Here is a 16,347-nt window from a genome sequence, read left to right as displayed (position 1 = left end):
GTCTTCCTTTCGGTCCTGCAACTTGGATGCGGGGTCTCAAAACAGTCAGGAGGGGGAGTGCCTTTTCCTGGGTACCACGGCACATCCAGGCCTCGTTCTGCCCCATTCTGTGCTGTGTCAGCCCAGGAAGGAATCTTTCTTTCTGAAGTCTCAGCGCACAAGCTCCACGTGATATCGGCCCCAGGTGGAAAGGCATGGAGCTGCTCGTAGGCCGACAGACCTAGGAAGCAGATGGGAGAATGACCGCCACTCTGCAGATGGAGAGACTGGGGAAACCCTGAGGGGCATATGCTTGTCCAGGGCCACACCACTTATGAGAAGAAGGAGCCTGGTCTGAGAGCAGCGGGGCCCTCGGAGCTCAGGCCCTGGCTGCACCCAGGCCTCCCCAGGGCTGTCGGCTGGGCTGGGTGGGTGTCACTGTGCCTGCACATGGCTTAAGGGTGGTGGTCGAGCAGTCAGAAACCCAGAGATTCCCTTGGGAAGTTTTGGGGAAGGGACCTCAGCACGAACCCCAGGAAATGATGTCACCTGCCGGCAACAGAACCCAACAGAACCCGCAACCCGGGTATCCAGGCCTCGAGAGCGGAGAGGAGCCCCCAGCCAGATCACTTGCTGCCGAGATGTTCTGCTGTTTGCCCCTGCCCAGAGGCCGGGGCCTCAGGAGAGCTCACAGGCAGTGTGCGTGGGCACCCTGTCGACGTTGGCTCAGGGCACCCCCGAGACGCCTCTGGCCCTTTGCCCGGAGAAACAGAAAGGTAACACGGGGAGCCCCAGGCCGGGCCAGGCCACCTCTCCCATGCCACCAGGAAACACCGGGTCCTTTGCCTGTGTGTGTGGATGCGGGTTTCTCGGGGTGTGTCTCACTCAAGGAAGCCCAGGCGGATGTGGGGTCAGAAGCCTGCGGACAAGCTGTGTCCACACCCCAGGGGAGAGCATGCTGGGCGGGATGGCGAGAGTGCGGGCAGGGCCGGCCGCCCAGGCTGACCTCACACCCTCAGGTGGGTCTCTTTCCTCCCGGGTGGGGATCTGAGCACACACACGTCTCTGACACTTCTGGGCAGAGAAGTTCGAGCAGGCCGAAGCAGCGGCTCCACTGGCCAGGCCCAGCTCGGAAAACTCCCAGCATGGCTGGCTGACGGTCACTGTCGTTGCAGAGCTTCCCACGTGATGAGGCCGAGGACGGGGACACCCCATCCAGCTCCCGGAGGGAGGGGTCGGAGCACCACCCCCCCGCCCGTGAGGCCCAGTGCAGGCTCCAGGTGAGCGTGCCCACGGAGGCATCAGCCCCACCGGGGGCGAAGTGGAGGCGGGGAAGGCCTGCTGCCGAGACACAGCCCAGGATACGCCCCGCGGCCCAGTCTGAGGCTGCCACGGAGCTCAGCACACCCGGCTCTGACCCAGAGTCCCGAGAACCCCGGCCTCTGAGGCAGCAGGAGGACCTGGAGCCCAGCACGCCAGAGCACAGAGGTGAGGACGCTGGGGCTGGTGTACGGGAGTGTGTGGGGAGGGGGTGCTGAGCTACACAGGGACGAGTCCCCGAAAGCTGCTGCTGGGCCTGCAGCAAGTGCTGGCCTCACACCCCCTGCCCCCCATCTTGCACACTTCAGTCCCAAAAGACATCCGAACCTGGGTATTCTTTGGGAATCTCTTGGAAGCTTTCTGTCCCGGGATACGCACATGCCAAGGCTGGCCTGCGGGCAAACGATGCTTCTCCCACAGCTCTAGCACTGGCCTCCAACTGGAACCAGGCTCCACTTCCCAGACCTGTCCCTACAGAGGTGGTGGCTCCAGGTGCAGGACCCAGGGATCCACCGAGGGCAGATGGAGAACCGAGACTTGCCCTCGCAGAGACACCAGGCCAGCTGGGTACTGGCCAGCACACCGGGCAGATCGGATCTCCGTGCCTGCAGGACCCCCAGCCCCAGGCACTGATGTCCCACCCCCTCAGCCAGAACCTCCACCTCCACGTGCACCTCTACCTGCTCGGCCTTTGGCAGGAGAACCCGAGGCAGAGGAGGAGTCACCGCCTCGGCAGGGAGAGCCTGCCCTGGCTCCCGCGCAACACCCAGATGCCCACGATGACTCACCCACCCCTGCAGGGAGAACGAGCCCCCGCTCTGGACAGAGACCCAGAGCCCTTGCCGGAAACACCACGTCCAGGGGAGCGGTCGGCTCTGCAGCCTCCATCCCTGTCTGCTCACCGTGGACGCCGTCAACTCGGTCTGCCCCCAGGGGACATGGAGTTCCTTTCCCCCGAACTGCTTTGTATTTGGTTTGTTTCCACCTTTCTGGTGATGTTTTCTTTTTTGCATGGTTTCCTGTATTTTTGTTGGTTAAGTTGGGATTAGTAAACTTTTTCATCATTGTTGCAATTTGGGAACACTGTTGTGTAACTCTGGTGATACTGTGTTACCATCACCACTTTGTAGTTTCAGACCCGTTCCATCTTTATGCCCCACCCCCCAACAAAGCCTGGATTCAAGGCAAGCACGCCCTGTTCATCCCTCCGCCCGATCCTGAACACAATTTCATCTTTTCTTTCTGCATTCCTTCCTATATTCTTGGTGTCCCCAATCAATGACTCTCAGTGAAATGACTGAAGGAGTTTTTTTCGGACGCTCCACCTACTGTAAGACTCCACTGGAGAGTTCTCATGTTTATGTCCTTTGAACTAGCCTTTGATATCTGAAAGGACGTTGTACCACGTGCCAAACGAAGCCCTTTTGGCAAATGCCATCATTATCTCCAGGCAGGCATTGCTGTTTGAAGGGTGCCATCTCAGCCAGAAGGCAGAGGCTGAGCTCCTCTTGTTGCACCAGCTCCCAAAAGAAGCCAAGAAAGGGAGCTGTTACAACAAACCACCCCAACGCCCAGGAAAGCGTTCTTCATGACAGAAGGCTAGAAAATGACCCAACATCCTTGTGGCCCAGAACCCCTCTAGAAATTCACTGTTCCATAAAAAAGAGAAACAGATGGGAAGTTCCAAGGAGAGGCAATGCCCATGGCCAGTGTATTTTAGAGACGGCCTGACCGCTCCGGGGAAGACACGCACTGACAGAACCCCTTGGGAAACAGCCGTGATAGTCCTCACTGTCGTAAGGGATTCCTCTGGGGACAACCTGCCCTGGGCACCACACGAGGGAGCAGACCGGCTTCTCTTCCTCTGCCCCCACACCATTGACTCATCAAGGCAGCTCAGGTGTTCTCATGCCCTGCCTGCCTGCCTGCCTGGCTCATCCGTGAGCTGTGACCACCTCCAGGACAGGACTCCACCTTCTGCTCTCTGTGTACCGTGAATCTGCACACAGTGGGCTTTCAGAACCTTAGGAGACTTGAGCCATTCCCACTCGAGCCAGAACCCTCCCCAGGAAGGAAAACAGCTGTGGAGTCCTTTTGGCCCCAGCACTGGTTCCGAAACCCTGGCGGCTCCTAGAGCCTCTACGGTGTGAAGAGGGAGGTCCCTTTTGACAGAGCTTTCCGGCCGTCAGATCTAAGCTGCTGTTTCACTCTCAGCTGTGTCTCTTCCGTTGCAGTGTTGCAGGTGGGCCACGCTGCTCCAAAGGAGCTCACAAGCTGAGTTTCAAGGGAGGTATTGAGAGGACAGGGATGGCTACAACGTGCTGCAAACTGAGTGAGGGTCCCCACAATCCTCAGCAAAGGTCTGTGGTGTGCAAGTGGGGAGTAGAGGGCCCCCAAGTTCCAAAGGAAGGGAGGTACTCGGGAGCTAAAGCCCTTGGCTGCTGTGGTAGCAGCTGCAGATGGCAGCTCGTCCACAGTGCACTTCGAATGAGGTCATATGAGCGGGACTCTGGAAATGGCTCCGAAATCCAGAGAAAGGGGTCAGGGTATGTGGGAATCCGGCGGGGGTGGGGGCTGGATGAAGGAAGGTGTCCTTCCTCTCTCCAGTGCAATTTGGTTTGGTGAGTCTCAAAGCTACCAGATGGCACTTCCCAAGTCAGGCCCCCGCAGGAATCAGGGTGGGCTGCGTGCCTCAGCCCCTGCCACAGGGACAAGCCACACCAGTGGCCTCCCTGAGCTCCAATGGCCGGATCTGGGGCTTCTGTCTGGGTGCACACCTCCTTGCTCTGGCCAAGTTCCCCCCTTCTCTGAGCACCAGCTTCATCCTCTCGAATGAGGACATCGATTGCTACCTTGACACGTTACTCTCTTCATCCTGTGAAGACTCATTAGGCTTATCCTACAATTACTAGCTGGCCCGAGGAGATATCTCCTGAATCCAGATTAAGCTGGAGTCTCCCAGGCTCATCTGGCATGTCTTCCCTGAATTCTGCCAAAACCCACACCCTTGCATTTCCAGGGACTCCCCTTAGCCAGCTGGGCAGAAAACCCAGCATGTTTCAAACAAGCTGACAGACAAGCGGGAGAGGACTCACGGGCAGACGGCTTCCCTCAGGTCTCGGGTGGACCTCTGGGACCACAGCAGCAACAGGCCATCCCAGTCCCTGGGCTCAGCAGCGCCCTCATTCTCACGCCGGCGGCTCTGCCCTGAGGGGAGCAGGAAGGTCACCAGCTGCCGCAGGCGGACCTCACGCCCCTCCCACTTATGGAGCCGGACCTCCCCCGGCCCCACCCCTTCCCCTACCCCAGCAGGACGAGAGCTCCTCTTCCCCTGGCTTCTAACGTGAGGCCCGGCCCTGGGCCCCGATTGGGCACTGCCCCAGTCCGGAGCCAATCACAGTGGCCAAGGAGGTGGAAGGCACCGATGGGCCAGGGCCAGGTCATGTGACCATACTCCCCAGGAAACTCAAATATTACCAAGATTCCCTAAGAAACCAATGAACAAAATTATCCAGTAAAGGCAAACCGTACTTTTTAATGAGGCCAAAGTCACAGAAAAAAAAAAAAATGCTTCACAATGAAGTGCTCAAGGAAGCTACAAAATAAACTTTCAGAAAAGTTTAGTAGTTTTTTTAATAGGGTGACGGAGAGCTATACCTATCCCATATATGTGAATTTAGGTTTAAACTAGATTCCCCTTGGCTATTTTATAAGACAAAAAAACCCACATCACCCCATTTCACTCACCCCCACCCCCAAAAAGTGTTTTAATCTATTGAATTTTTGTGTCCTCAGTTGTGTCTGATTCACGGCAACTCACGATCTCTACACAGCCAGGCTCTTCCGTCCATGGAATTCAGGGCAATTTTTTCTGTCACAGTAAATGCCCACCCTGGGTGATCCAAACGGAAGGGCTCACAGGCTCCTGAGAGACTAACTCCTTTCAGCTGAGCACAGAGCTGGCTCCTCACTGGGATACCTGTGGCCTGGGGCTCCCAGAGGGGAGAGCACCACTCGCCCCACCGTGTGGTCACAGCTGGAAGTGCAGGCTGCTCCTCACTCCCCCTTGACAGTGTCCCTGAGGGCAGAACAGTGTGAAGTTAATCAAGGTGGAAATGCAAACTCCAATGCAAGCAAACTTCCCACAAGGTCTCCAAAACCACTCAGGAACAGGGTATTGGAAACTGCAGGGGATGACATGAATGGAGATGGAGACTTGACACCTTACACCGAGTTCACTTCCAGTTATCCCTAGACAAACATTCCATGAAAACTTGTCACAAATCTAGAGGAACAATGAGCAGAAACCGGACACGTGCTTTGAGTCTTCACACACAAAACTAAAAGGCAGTCCACAAAAAAAACCAGGAGAATACAGTGCACTTTGCAAAATCAAAGATATCTACTGTGGGAAAGACCTCAGTACAAAAGCAAAAGACAGGTCATACATCGCGAGACGAATGAGTGGAAACACAAAGCTTATCAAGGATGTGTCTCCAAACAGACAAAGAACACCAACACAACAAGCCTGTGAAAACTAGGGAAAGGTCTGAAGGGACACCAGACTGAGGAAGACACACACAGAGTATCCCGGATGATGTCCAGCACTGAGGGCCTGAAGAATCAACAGTCTAGTTGTACCTCCTCAGGCCTGTGTGACCCTGGGTGAGGCCTCTGTTTCCCGGTGGCTCTGAGAGATGGACAGGGAGGAAGGGGAAGAGAAATCACTTGCATTTCTAATACTCACAGCAAAGTCTTCCAATGAGAAGGGAATTATCACCCCCACTGACAATGCCATTCACTGAAGTGATCCCCACGAGTCCATCTAACCCAGAAGGGAAGGAAGGACCTGTTCTCACAAAACGGCGAGAGATGGAAGAAGGAAGATCAAGCCCACACCAATCCCTGGAAAGAGAAGCTGTGCTCAGGGCTTGAAAGAATTCCTATTTGGAAAATGATATCCCAGCCCCACAAGGCAATCCACAGCTTCGATGCTATTCCTCCCAAAATGCCAATGCATTTTCGCACCCAACCAAGAATTGCAAAAGGGGTACGGAAACAGAAAAGAGCCTAAATTGTCAATACAATCCGACGAAAAAGCCCCGATACGGACATCCAAGGTTGTGTGAAAGGAAATTAGACGACCAAACTAGGATCCTCAGGAGAGTATCGGAGAAGGCAATGGCGACCCACTCCAGTACTCTTGCCTGGAAAATGCCCTGGACGGAGGAGCCTGGTAGGCTGCAGGCCATGGGGTCGCGCAGAGTCAGACACGACTGAAGTGACTTAGCCGCAGCAGCAGCAGCAGGAGCCGGACAGTATGCTATTGGGAATACAACAACACACACAGATCCAGATCGATGGAATAAAGTTGAGGGTCCAGACACAGACCCCAGCATCCATGGTCAACTCATCTCTGACACAGAAGGGGAGAATATCCAAATGGGAACAAGAAAGCCTCTTCAATACATGTCCATGGGAAAACCAGACAGCTACATCTGAAGAACGCTATTGGTTTTGATCTCAGACCACCTCAATATCGGGGAAAACCTCACCCTAAAGGCTGATGTCATGAGATAGCTAGAAAGAAGCGTAGGTCAAAGGCTCCTTAACATCAGAGTCTCCTTGCCATTTGCTGGGCGGAGGTAGAAATGGGTCTCTTCAAGTAAGGGAAAGAGGTACACGAAGTACACCAATGGGTTTCCATCCAATGGAACCTCTTCACAACAGAGAAGCTAAGCATTCACAAATGCAAAAGAGAGGAAACGGAACACGAGAGACTCCTTGCAAGTGGTGTATCTGAGAAGGGGTTCATATGGAAAGAGACGAAGAATGCACAGCACTCAGAGTCCAAGAAACACCACCACCACCCTTGACCCTTCCCCCATGACCAACTCCGACCTAAAGCCTTTCTCTCCCTCTAACCTATCCCTAAAACATAACCCTCATCTAATCATATACACGTGCATTCCTAGCATCCATCCGTCCACACACGAGAGAGAAAGAGGAAGACACAGACTGAATTGAGAAAGGAAAAGAGAGGGACACAGCCAGAGAGAGACACGGAACCAAAGAGAGGAAAGGAGTCGATGGTCCAGACTTTTCATCAATCTGTCTCGAAGGTAGAAGCAATGACAGCGCCCATCCACCCCAGAAGGGGGAAAAGGACGGAAGGTTTGGAGAGGAAAAGACAAGAACGCAGGGAGCCATTAGAAGCTCAGCCACCCGCAGAAGCCGAGCTGGGACACTTGAACAGAATCTCAATGGAACCAGAGGACCAGAAACTTGGCTACTCTTTTCTATAAGAGAGGGAGACCTTCGAGTCTTCCTTTCGGTCCTGCAACTTGGACGCGGGGTCTCAAAACAGTCAGGAGGGGGAGTGCCTTTTCCTGGGTACCACGGCACATCCAGGCCTCGTTCTGCCCCATTCTGTGCTGTGTCAGCCCAGGAAGGAATCTTTCTTTCTGAAGTCTCAGCGCACAAGCTCCACGTGATATCGGCCCCAGGTGGAAAGGCATGGAGCTGCTCGTAGGCCGACAGACCTAGGAAGCAGATGGGAGAATGACCGCCACTCTGCAGATGGAGAGACTGGGGAAACCCTGAGGGGCATATGCTTGTCCAGGGCCACACCACTTATGAGAAGAAGGAGCCTGGTCTGAGAGCAGCGGGGCCCTCGGAGCTCAGGCCCTGGCTGCACCCAGGCCTCCCCAGGGCTGTCGGCTGGGCTGGGTGGGTGTCACTGTGCCTGCACATGGCTTAAGGGTGGTGGTCGAGCAGTCAGAAACCCAGAGATTCCCTTGGGAAGTTTTGGGGAAGGGACCTCAGCACGAACCCCAGGAAATGATGTCACCTGCCGGCAACAGAACCCAACAGAACCCGCAACCCGGGTATCCAGGCCTCGAGAGCGGAGAGGAGCCCCCAGCCAGATCACTTGCTGCCGAGATGTTCTGCTGTTTGCCCCTGCCCAGAGGCCGGGGCCTCAGGAGAGCTCACAGGCAGTGTGCGTGGGCACCCTGTCGACGTTGGCTCAGGGCACCCCCGAGACGCCTCTGGCCCTTTGCCCGGAGAAACAGAAAGGTAACACGGGGAGCCCCAGGCCGGGCCAGGCCACCTCTCCCATGCCACCAGGAAACACCGGGTCCTTTGCCTGTGTGTGTGGATGCGGGTTTCTCGGGGTGTGTCTCCCTCAAGGAAGCCCAGGCGGATGTGGGGTCAGAAGCCTGCGGACAAGCTGTGTCCACACCCCAGGGGAGAGCATGCTGGGCGGGATGGGGAGAGTGCGGGCAGGGCCGGCCGCCCAGGCTGACCTCACACCCTCAGGTGGGTCTCTTTCCTCCCGGGTGGGGATCTGAGCACACACACGTCTCTGACACTTCTGGGCAGAGAAGTTCAAGCAGGCCGAAGCAGCGGCTCCACTGGCCAGGCCCAGCTCGGAAAACTCCCAGCATGGCTGGCTGACGGTCACTGTCGTTGCAGAGCTTCCCCCGTGATGAGGCCGAGGACGGGGACACCCCATCCAGCTCCCGGAGGGAGGGGTCGGACCACCACCCCCCCGCCCGTGAGGCCCAGTGCAGGCTCCAGGTGAGCGTGCCCACGGAGGCATCAGCCCCACCGGGGGCGAAGTGGAGGCGGGGAAGGCCTGCTGCCGAGACACAGCCCAGGATACGCCCCGCGGCCCAGTCTGAGGCTGCCACGGAGCTCAGCACACCCGGCTCTGACCCAGAGTCCCGAGAACCCCGGCCTCTGAGGCAGCAGGAGGACCTGGAGCCCAGCACGCCAGAGCACAGAGGTGAGGACGCTGGGGCTGGTGTACGGGAGTGTGTGGGGAGGGGGTGCTGAGCTACACAGGGACGAGTCCCCGAAAGCTGCTGCTGGGCCTGCAGCAAGTGCTGGCCTCACACCCCCTGCCCCCCATCTTGCACACTTCAGTCCCAAAAGACATCCGAACCTGGGTATTCTTTGGGAATCTCTTGGAAGCTTTCTGTCCCGGGATACGCACATGCCAAGGCTGGCCTGCGGGCAAACGATGCTTCTCCCACAGCTCTAGCACTGGCCTCCAACTGGAACCAGGCTCCACTTCCCAGACCTGTCCCTACAGAGGTGGTGGCTCCAGGTGCAGGACCCAGGGATCCACCGAGGGCAGATGGAGAACCGAGACTTGCCCTCGCAGAGACACCAGGCCAGCTGGGTACTGGCCAGCACACCGGGCAGATCGGATCTCCGTGCCTGCAGGACCCCCAGCCCCAGGCACTGATGTCCCACCCCCTCAGCCAGAACCTCCACCTCCACGTGCACCTCTACCTGCTCGGCCTTTGGCAGGAGAACCCGAGGCAGAGGAGGAGTCACCGCCTCGGCAGGGAGAGCCTGCCCTGGCTCCCGCGCAACACCCAGATGCCCACGATGACTCACCCACCCCTGCAGGGAGAACGAGCCCCCGCTCTGGACAGAGACCCAGAGCCCTTGCCGGAAACACCACATCCAGGGGAGCGGTCGGCTCTGCAGCCTCCATCCCTGTCTGCTCACCGTGGACGCCGTCAACTCGGTCTGCCCCCAGGGGACATGGAGTTCCTTTCCCCCGAACTGCTTTGTATTTGGTTTGTTTCCACCTTTCTGGTGATGTTTTCTTTTTTGCATGGTTTCCTGTATTTTTGTTGGTTAAGTTGGGATTAGTAAACTTTTTCATCATTGTTGCAATTTGGGAACACTGTTGTGTAACTCTGGTGATACTGTGTTACCATCACCACTTTGTAGTTTCAGACCCGTTCCATCTTTATGCCCCACCCCCCAACAAAGCCTGGATTCAAGGCAAGCACGCCCTGTTCATCCCTCCGCCCGATCCTGAACACAATTTCATCTTTTCTTTCTGCATTCCTTCCTATATTCTTGGTGTCCCCAATCAATGACTCTCAGTGAAATGACTGAAGGAGTTTTTTTCGGACGCTCCACCTACTGTAAGACTCCACTGGAGAGTTCTCATGTTTATGTCCTTTGAACTAGCCTTTGATATCTGAAAGGACGTTGTACCACGTGCCAAACGAAGCCCTTTTGGCAAATGCCATCATTATCTCCAGGCAGGCATTGCTGTTTGAAGGGTGCCATCTCAGCCAGAAGGCAGAGGCTGAGCTCCTCTTGTTGCACCAGCTCCCAAAAGAAGCCAAGAAAGGGAGCTGTTACAACAAACCACCCCAACGCCCAGGAAAGCGTTCTTCATGACAGAAGGCTAGAAAATGACCCAACATCCTTGTGGCCCAGAACCCCTCTAGAAATTCACTGTTCCATAAAAAAGAGAAACAGATGGGAAGTTCCAAGGAGAGGCAATGCCCATGGCCAGTGTATTTTAGAGACGGCCTGACCGCTCCGGGGAAGACACGCACTGACAGAACCCCTTGGGAAACAGCCGTGATAGTCCTCACTGTCGTAAGGGATTCCTCTGGGGACAACCTGCCCTGGGCACCACACGAGGGAGCAGACCGGCTTCTCTTCCTCTGCCCCCACACCATTCACTCATCAAGGCAGCTCAGGTGTTCTCATGCCCTGCCTGCCTGCCTGCCTGGCTCATCCGTGAGCTGTGACCACCTCCAGGACAGGACTCCACCTTCTGCTCTCTGTGTACCGTGAATCTGCACACAGTGGGCTTTCAGAACCTTAGGAGACTTGAGCCATTCCCACTCGAGCCAGAACCCTCCCCAGGAAGGAAAACAGCTGTGGAGTCCTTTTGGCCCCAGCACTGGTTCCGAAACCCTGGCGGCTCCTAGAGCCTCTACGGTGTGAAGAGGGAGGTCCCTTTTGACAGAGCTTTCCGGCCGTCAGATCTAAGCTGCTGTTTCACTCTCAGCTGTGTCTCTTCCGTTGCAGTGTTGCAGGTGGGCCACGCTGCTCCAAAGGAGCTCACAAGCTGAGTTTCAAGGGAGGTATTGAGAGGACAGGGATGGCTACAACGTGCTGCAAACTGAGTGAGGGTCCCCACAATCCTCAGCAAAGGTCTGTGGTGTGCAAGTGGGGAGTAGAGGGCCCCCAAGTTCCAAAGGAAGGGAGGTACTCGGGAGCTAAAGCCCTTGGCTGCTGTGGTAGCAGCTGCAGATGGCAGCTCGTCCACAGTGCACTTCGAATGAGGTCATATGAGCGGGACTCTGGAAATGGCTCCGAAATCCAGAGAAAGGGGTCAGGGTATGTGGGAATCCGGCGGGGGTGGGGGCTGGATGAAGGAAGGTGTCCTTCCTCTCTCCAGTGCAATTTGGTTTGGTGAGTCTCAAAGCTACCAGATGGCACTTCCCAAGTCAGGCCCCCGCAGGAATCAGGGTGGGCTGCGTGCCTCGGCCCCTGCCACAGGGACAAGCCACACCAGTGGCCTCCCTGAGCTCCAATGGCCGGATCTGGGGCTTCTGTCTGGGTGCACACCTCCTTGCTCTGGCCAAGTTCCCCCCTTCTCTGAGCACCAGCTTCATCCTCTCGAATGAGGACATCGATTGCTACCTTGACACGTTACTCTCTTCATCCTGTGAAGACTCATTAGGCTTATCCTACAATTACTAGCTGGCCCGAGGAGATATCTCCTGAATCCAGATTAAGCTGGAGTCTCCCAGGCTCATCTGGCATGTCTTCCCTGAAGTCTGCCAAAACCCACACCCTTGCATTTCCAGGGACTCCCCTTAGCCAGCTGGGCAGAAAACCCAGCATGTTTCAAACAAGCTGACAGACAAGCGGGAGAGGACTCACGGGCAGACGGCTTCCCTCAGGTCTCGGGTGGACCTCTGGGACCACAGCAGCAACAGGCCATCCCAGTCCCTGGGCTCAGCAGCGCCCTCATTCTCACGCCGGCGGCTCTGCCCTGAGGGGAGCAGGAAGGTCACCAGCTGCCGCAGGCGGACCTCACGCCCCTCCCACTTATGGAGCCGGACCTCCCCCGGCCCCACCCCTTCCCCTACCCCAGCAGGACGAGAGCTCCTCTTCCCCTGGCTTCTAACGTGAGGCCCGGCCCTGGGCCCCGATTGGGCACTGCCCCAGTCCGGAGCCAATCACAGTGGCCAAGGAGGTGGAAGGCACCGATGGGCCAGGGCCAGGTCATGTGACCATACTCCCCAGGAAACTCAAATATTACCAAGATTCCCTAAGAAACCAATGAACAAAATTATCCAGTAAAGGCAAACCGTACTTTTTAATGAGGCCAAAGTCACAGAAAAAAAAAAAAAGCTTCACAATGAAGTGCTCAAGGAAGCTACAAAATAAACTTTCAGAAAAGTTTAGTAGTTTTTTTAATAGGGTGACGGAGAGCTATACCTATCCCATATATGTGAATTTAGGTTTAAACTAGATTCCCCTTGGCTATTTTATAAGACAAAAAAACCCACATCACCCCATTTCACTCACCCCCACCCCCAAAAAGTGTTTTAATCTATTGAATTTTTGTGTCCTCAGTTGTGTCTGATTCACGGCAACTCACGATCTCTACACAGCCAGGCTCTTCCGTCCATGGAATTCAGGGCAATTTTTTCTGTCACAGTAAATGCCCACCCTGGGTGATCCAAACGGAAGGGCTCACAGGCTCCTGAGAGACTAACTCCTTTCAGCTGAGCACAGAGCTGGCTCCTCACTGGGATACCTGTGGCCTGGGGCTCCCAGAGGGGAGAGCACCACTCGCCCCACCGTGTGTTCACAGCTGGAAGTGCAGGCTGCTCCTCACTCCCCCTTGACAGTGTCCCTGAGGGCAGAACAGTGTGAAGTTAATCAAGGTGGAAATGCAAACTCCAATGCAAGTAAACTTCCCACAAGGTCTCCAAAACCACTCAGGAACAGGGTATTGGAAACTGCAGGGGATGACATGAATGGAGATGGAGACTTGACACCTTACACCGAGTTCACTTCCAGTTATCCCTAGACAAACATTCCATGAAAACTTGTCACAAATCTAGAGGAACAATGAGCAGAAACCGGACACGTGCTTTGAGTCTTCACACACAAAACTAAAAGGCAGTCCACAAAAAAAACCAGGAGAATACAGTGCACTTTGCAAAATCAAAGATATCTACTGTGGGAAAGACCTCAGTACAAAAGCAAAAGACAGGTCATACATCGCGAGACGAATGAGTGGAAACACAAAGCTTATCAAGGATGTGTCTCCAAACAGACAAAGAACACCAACACAACAAGCCTGTGAAAACTAGGGAAAGGTCTGAAGGGACACCAGACTGAGGAAGACACACACAGAGTATCCCGGATGATGTCCAGCACTGAGGGCCTGAAGAATCAACAGTCTAGTTGTACCTCCTCAGGCCTGTGTGACCCTGGGTGAGGCCTCTGTTTCCCGGTGGCTCTGAGAGATGGACAGGGAGGAAGGGGAAGAGAAATCACTTGCATTTCTAATACTCACAGCAAAGTCTTCCAATGAGAAGGGAATTATCACCCCCACTGACAATGCCATTCACTGAAGTGATCCCCACGAGTCCATCTAACCCAGAAGGGAAGGAAGGACCTGTTCTCACAAAACGGCGAGAGATGGAAGAAGGAAGATCAAGCCCACACCAATCCCTGGAAAGAGAAGCTGTGCTCAGGGCTTGAAAGAATTCCTATTTGGAAAATGATATCCCAGCCCCACAAGGCAATCCACAGCTTCGATGCTATTCCTCCCAAAATGCCAATGCATTTTCGCACCCAACCAAGAATTGCAAAAGGGGTACGGAAACAGAAAAGAGCCTAAATTGTCAATACAATCCGACGAAAAAGCCCCGATACGGACATCCAAGGTTGTGTGAAAGGAAATTAGACGACCAAACTAGGATCCTCAGGAGAGTATCGGAGAAGGCAATGGCGACCCACTCCAGTACTCTTGCCTGGAAAATGCCCTGGACGGAGGAGCCTGGTAGGCTGCAGGCCATGGGGTCGCGCAGAGTCAGACACGACTGAAGTGACTTAGCCGCAGCAGCAGCAGCAGGAGCCGGACAGTATGCTATTGGGAATACAACAACACACACAGATCCAGATCGATGGAATAAAGTTGAGGGTCCAGACACAGACCCCAGCATCCATGCTCAACTCATCTCTGACACAGAAGGGGAGAATATCCAAATGGGAACAAGAAAGCCTCTTCAATACATGTCCATGGGAAAACCAGACAGCTACATCTGAAGAACGCTATTGGTTTTGATCTCAGACCACCTCAATATCGGGGAAAACCTCACCCTAAAGGCTGATGTCATGAGATAGCTAGAAAGAAGCGTAGGTCAAAGGCTCCTTAACATCAGAGTCTCCTTGCCATTTGCTGGGCGGAGGTAGAAATGGGTCTCTTCAAGTAAGGGAAAGAGGTACACGAAGTACACCAATGGGTTTCCATCCAATGGAACCTCTTCACAACAGAGAAGCTAAGCATTCACAAATGCAAAAGAGAGGAAACGGAACACGAGAGACTCCTTGCAAGTGGTGTATCTGAGAAGGGGTTCATATGGAAAGAGACGAAGAATGCACAGCACTCAGAGTCCAAGAAACACCACCACCACCCTTGACCCTTCCCCCATGACCAACTCCGACCTAAAGCCTTTCTCTCCCTCTAACCTATCCCTAAAACATAACCCTCATCTAATCATATACACGTGCATTCCTAGCATCCATCCGTCCACACACGAGAGAGAAAGAGGAAGACACAGACTGAATTGAGAAAGGAAAAGAGAGGGACACATCCAGAGAGAGACACGGAACCAAAGAGAGGAAAGGAGTCGATGGTCCAGACTTTTCATCAATCTGTCTCGAAGGTAGAAGCAATGACAGCGCCCATCCACCCCAGAAGGGGGAAAAGGACGGAAGGTTTGGAGAGGAAAAGACAAGAACGCAGGGAGCCATTAGAAGCTCAGCCACCCGCAGAAGCCGAGCTGGGACACTTGAACAGAATCTCAATGGAACCAGAGGACCAGAAACTTGGCTACTCTTTTCTATAAGAGAGGGAGACCTTCGAGTCTTCCTTTCGGTCCTCCAACTTGGACGCGGGGTCTCAAAACAGTCAGGAGGGGGAGTGCCTTTTCCTGGGTACCACGGCACATCCAGGCCTCGTTCTGCCCCATTCTGTGCTGTGTCAGCCCAGGAAGGAATCTTTCTTTCTGAAGTCTCAGCGCACAAGCTCCACGTGATATCGGCCCCAGGTGGAAAGGCATGGAGCTGCTCGTAGGCCGACAGACCTAGGAAGCAGATGGGAGAATGACCGCCACTCTGCAGATGGAGAGACTGGGGAAACCCTGAGGGGCATATGCTTGTCCAGGGCCACACCACTTATGAGAAGAAGGAGCCTGGTCTGAGAGCAGCGGGGCCCTCGGAGCTCAGGCCCTGGCTGCACCCAGGCCTCCCCAGGGCTGTCGGCTGGGCTGGGTGGGTGTCACTGTGCCTGCACATGGCTTAAGGGTGGTGGTCGAGCAGTCAGAAACCCAGAGATTCCCTTGGGAAGTTTTGGGGAAGGGACCTCAGCACGAACCCCAGGAAATGATGTCACCTGCCGGCAACAGAACCCAACAGAACCCGCAACCCGGGTATCCAGGCCTCGAGAGCGGAGAGGAGCCCCCAGCCAGATCACTTGCTGCCGAGATGTTCTGCTGTTTGCCCCTGCCCAGAGGCCGGGGCCTCAGGAGAGCTCACAGGCAGTGTGCGTGGGCACCCTGTCGACGTTGGCTCAGGGCACCCCCGAGACGCCTCTGGCCCTTTGCCCGGAGAAACAGAAAGGTAACACGGGGAGCCCCAGGCCGGGCCAGGCCACCTCTCCCATGCCACCAGGAAACACCGGGTCCTTTGCCTGTGTGTGTGGATGCGGGTTTCTCGGGGTGTGTCTCACTCAAGGAAGCCCAGGCGGATGTGGGGTCAGAAGCCTGCGGACAAGCTGTGTCCACACCCCAGGGGAGAGCATGCTGGGCGGGATGGGGAGAGTGTGGGCAGGGCCGGCCGCCCAGGCTGACCTCACACCCTCAGGTGGGTCTCTTTCCTCCCGGGTGGGGATCTGAGCACACACACGTCTCTGACACTTCTGGGCAGAGAAGTTCGAGCAGGCCGAAGCAGCGGCTCCACTGGCCAGGCCCA

The 16,347-nt window shown here is 55.3% G+C and overlaps 1 protein-coding gene across 1 annotated transcript in view; it reads right to left on the bottom strand.

The window, feature by feature from the left end:
* The window catches only part of LOC145517098 (uncharacterized), a 437,457-nt gene that overhangs the window by 364,304 nt on the left and 56,806 nt on the right, over positions 1–16,347 (bottom strand). The window contains exons 19-23 of the mRNA XM_081519356.1: positions 12,740–12,997; positions 12,016–12,127; positions 7,616–7,841; positions 5,120–5,377; positions 4,395–4,506 (exon numbers count right to left, since the gene is read on the bottom strand). The gene's annotated coding sequence lies outside the window, so the exon portion shown is untranslated. The remainder of the gene's footprint in view (positions 1–4,394; positions 4,507–5,119; positions 5,378–7,615; positions 7,842–12,015; positions 12,128–12,739; positions 12,998–16,347) is intronic.

Source organism: Giraffa tippelskirchi, chromosome 8 (genome assembly GCF_054371585.1).
Source record: "Giraffa tippelskirchi isolate mGirTip1 chromosome 8, T2T-mGirTip1v1.2.pri, whole genome shotgun sequence".
Lineage (NCBI taxonomy): Eukaryota > Metazoa > Chordata > Mammalia > Artiodactyla > Giraffidae > Giraffa > Giraffa tippelskirchi.
This window is presented reverse-complemented; position numbering and strand designations above follow the sequence as displayed.